Genomic DNA, 3,860 nt, shown 5'->3' with positions numbered 1-3,860 from the left:
TAAAGGTTTTAAAATCTTTTTTCTACATCAAAATAAAAATACAACTTCTTCAACGTTCTCCTCCAGCCAAAGTCATCGCAGGCGCTTTGAAACGTGCGCAGGGGTTCCTGACGCTCATCGCCAGTCTCTGGGTACTTGCTGCTGCTTTGGTGCAAAAGCAGGCTTGCAATATTCAATAAAGCATTTCATTAGAAAACCGGGACTCGCCTCTACTACGGAAATCTGAGTAGTCTCAAATATTTTGTTGAGAACCTACACTCTCACTCAAAGGTGGCATTTGTTACCAGCGAGGCTTTTGTCAGAAGGAAACGCAGACACGGACAGGAAAAGTCTCTCTGAGAGGTCACAGAGGCAGGCACACAGCAGCAGCCCAGCTTCAATCAACCCACTCGAAACCTGCAAGGACCGGCCTTAGGGAAGCCACTCATCCTACGACGCTATAAGGGGATGGACAGGCAGGAGACAGGCAGCAGAAACGGCAGAGGAAGGGGGAGAAAAAGCACCCCCCTCCCCTGAAGCCTCAGCAGAACAGGCGACAAACTCTGCCAGGAAAGGTGTAAAAGTCAAAGTCAGCGGCAGCTGAATTATGAAATACAGTTGTCACCCTTTCCTACTATCTCTCCACCCTACAAGCAAATCTAGCTGAAACTGGAGTAGCATGATGCTAAGAGATACGGGTAGGAATAGCAGTTTGCAACACTATGGACTTGAGGACAGTCCTACACAAAAAACCTCCCAAAACCAGGAGAAACCTGAGAAGCGTCCCGGAGAGCCCCCAGTAACCACAGACCCTGGCCCACACGTGGAACCAGGAGGGTTCCCGAGCTTCCCCAACTCGCAGGAAAGGCTTTGGAGAGGTTTCAGCAAGCCCTCTCCCCTCCAGCGCGGGCTAGCAGAGGCACTGGCAAGCCAGACCCCGGGGGCTTATTATTATCTCCTTGCCCATTTCGAGAGGCGACCGCTTCTCGGCTGGGCCATCGAGCCGACCGCCAAGGACTTCTGGTCAAGAATAGGCTGAAGTGGTTCATTTCACTCCATAAACTCCATTGAAGTGGAGGGCTCGACAGAGATCCCTGCTCTTGAAAACAATAGAAATACATCACTTCTGAAGGTTTCTCATCAGGTGGTTGTATTTTTCCCAGTCACCCATTAATTAAAATACCTGCGACATAATCGACTTGCAGTAAATACTAATTACCAAGATCCATCACAGCAGTTGTGCTGGCTTCTGACTGCACGGCAACCTGCTTCTCTACATTTGACTACTCGTGTTGTGCAACAGCGCGAAGTTGTTTTTCAGAGAACTTGTCAATTCGGTTTTATTCATCGGATAAGCTTATTCCATGAGCAAATGGGAACCAGGGCTGGGGAAGGAAATGCATCCCCAACACCAATACGACCCTCACGTCACTTGCTAGGAAAAGCAAAATTTATGATCTCCAAGAGCCCCATCGTATTGTATTGAGTCATTTGCATGGGTATACGGTTTTTTACTCTGAAGAGCTGGGACAAGCAGAGTTAAGCAAGGGCCTGCTCCAATTTAAGCATCGCTGCTGATCCACAGACAGGGGCTCAGCTCCTTGACGAGGCAAGGTCATTCACATCTTTTACTCCACCTGAGTTTGGGAGCACGGCCCGCCGATACAGCAAGCGCTCGCAAAGCAAATCTCCACAGTTTTGAAAATATTTGAGAGCTTCTCCTGCAGGCAAGAAATCAAAGCCAGCTACCGCAGCAGGCCTATTTCTACAAGCCTCTCCTAAGCATATTTTTGCCCAAACCAGGGTCGCCCCGCACAGACAGTGACACGTGCCGTGGGGTCCCGTGCCCTCCGCAGAGCCTTGCTCTCAGGGGCTGCCCTGCCAGACGTCCGCTCACGCAGAAAACTCTGCTGCCCCTTTTCTCAGTCAGCCCTGCTTAGGCTGTGGAGAAAAAAAAAAAAAAAAAAAAAGCTTTTTGGGGCTAGGCGGGAAATTTCACTTTTCATGAAGCAATGTGAGCGGAGGCCGGTCCCCAAGCTCTGCACGTAGGCACAGCACTTGGAGACTGCTGACATTTCTGCCCAAGCTCCAGAGGAAGGACAGAAACAATGAAGCTACAGAATACTTCACATACCACCAAGGGCAACTGTATGCCAAAATTAACCATTGCAAGCTTAGTCTGCATAAACCTCCCATGCGACAGAGGTTACAGGGATGACCTGAATGTTCAGCTGGGAGCCAGCACGCTGGTCTCGAGAGCACCGAGTTCGGCGGCGCAGACTCGCCGCCGGGGCGCGCGCACGTCAGCGCGCTCGAGAGGCGTACGGCGTTGCTCCTCTGAGCGCCTTGCAGAGAGGCAGGAACGCGTGATTTCATTTCACAGCCCTTAAAAACACCCGTTGCTGTTCTCGGTACTTAGATGAAGCACCTGATGCTGCTCTCTGGATTAAAAAAAACCCAACAAAACACCACGGTAAAATCCTACACCGAAGAAAAAGCATCTTCTGGCCAAGAGACGGGACCGATACACAAGTTTCCACTTTTCGCCTCTCGACGGACTCCTTGCGCTTTTAAGTTGCTTTCTGTCTGGGAAGCAAACGCTGCTTAAGCGTCACATCTCCTCCGTGTGGTGGGTTAAGTTAAATCTCCAGCGTATTTGGCGACCTTGTGATCTCAGAAGCAGCCTGACCTTCTAGAGACCGGCAGCACGTTGTCTAATCTGTCCAGTTCACGCTCAGAAGGCTTAGGGCGAGCAGGAGGGCACGGAGAGAAGGGGCAGAGACAGCAGGCGTGCTAACCACATCAACCAGCCAACCGCTTTCTCAAATTTTCTGAGAATTTTTGTTAATCAACCGAGTACCTGTGTTCCTGTCAATGAGGACTAGAGATTATTTGCAGCACTCATAGCGAACAGCTAAAATCAAACCAGACCATACTCTGACCTCAGAAAAAAGGACAGGCGAGGGGCCTGGACCAAAGAGTGCCCTATGTTTAAAAGGAGACATTCATTTGTTCGTAACGTCAAACCAGCAACCCAACCACACGCAAAACCTGCCTCGGGACAAAAATAACAATTTACATTTTGCTGCTTAAGCCCACAGCAAAAGCAAGCCTTCTCCCCAATCCCCGAGCACCGCTGTGCAAACAAGGCGAATTATCAAAACGTTTCCAGTAACGGATGAATCAAAGACACTTACGGCACAGCCTGGCCACTGAGGCAGCTACCAGCCCTTTTACTGGAAATCCAGACAAACAGGTTGTAAAGCTCTCCTAGAAGCTCGCCCAGGAAAGCCTGCAGAGCTCAGACCAGCAAGGCTGAGAAAGGCAAGCATCCAACACCGGCTGACCTAAGCCACGGCCATTAGGGAAACTACCATTCTTTCAGCTAAAAATTCCATCCTAGACTACCGCCTATGTAATATTTACAGCTGTACGGTACAGCTTTACCCCATGCACCAGTCCAGGCTGGGGGCTGACCTGCTGGGAAGCAGCTCTGCCCAGAGGGACCTGGGAGTCCTGGTAGACGACAAGCTGGCCATGAGCCAGCAGGGTGCCCTTGTTGCCAAGAAGGCCAATGGCATCGTGGGGTGTATTAAGAGGAGTGTGGCCAGCAGGGCGAGGGAGGTTCTCCTCCCTCTCTGCTCTGCCCTGCTGAGACCCCACCTGGAGCACTGGGTCCAGTTCTGGGCTCCCCAGTTCAAGAAAGATGAGGAACTGCTAGAGAGAGTCCAGAGGAGAGCAACAAGGATGATGGGGGGACTGGAGCATCTCCCCTACGAGGAAAGGCTGAGGGAGCTGGGCTTGTTCAGCCTGGAGAAGAGAAGGCTGAGAGGGGCTCTCATCACCACCTACAAATATCTCAAGGGTGGGGGTCACGAGGA

General features: G+C 51.1%; 1 protein-coding gene across 11 annotated transcripts in view; it reads right to left on the bottom strand.

Moving 5' to 3' along the window:
* The window catches only part of LOC104124581 (serine/threonine-protein kinase SIK3), a 56,097-nt gene that overhangs the window by 23,478 nt on the left and 28,759 nt on the right, over positions 1–3,860 (bottom strand). The gene's annotated exons all lie outside the window — the stretch shown is intronic.

This window comes from Egretta garzetta, unplaced genomic scaffold (assembly GCF_000687185.1).
Source record: "Egretta garzetta isolate BGI_Z169 unplaced genomic scaffold, ASM68718v1 scaffold134, whole genome shotgun sequence".
Classification (NCBI taxonomy): Eukaryota; Metazoa; Chordata; class Aves; order Pelecaniformes; family Ardeidae; genus Egretta; species Egretta garzetta.
This window is presented reverse-complemented; position numbering and strand designations above follow the sequence as displayed.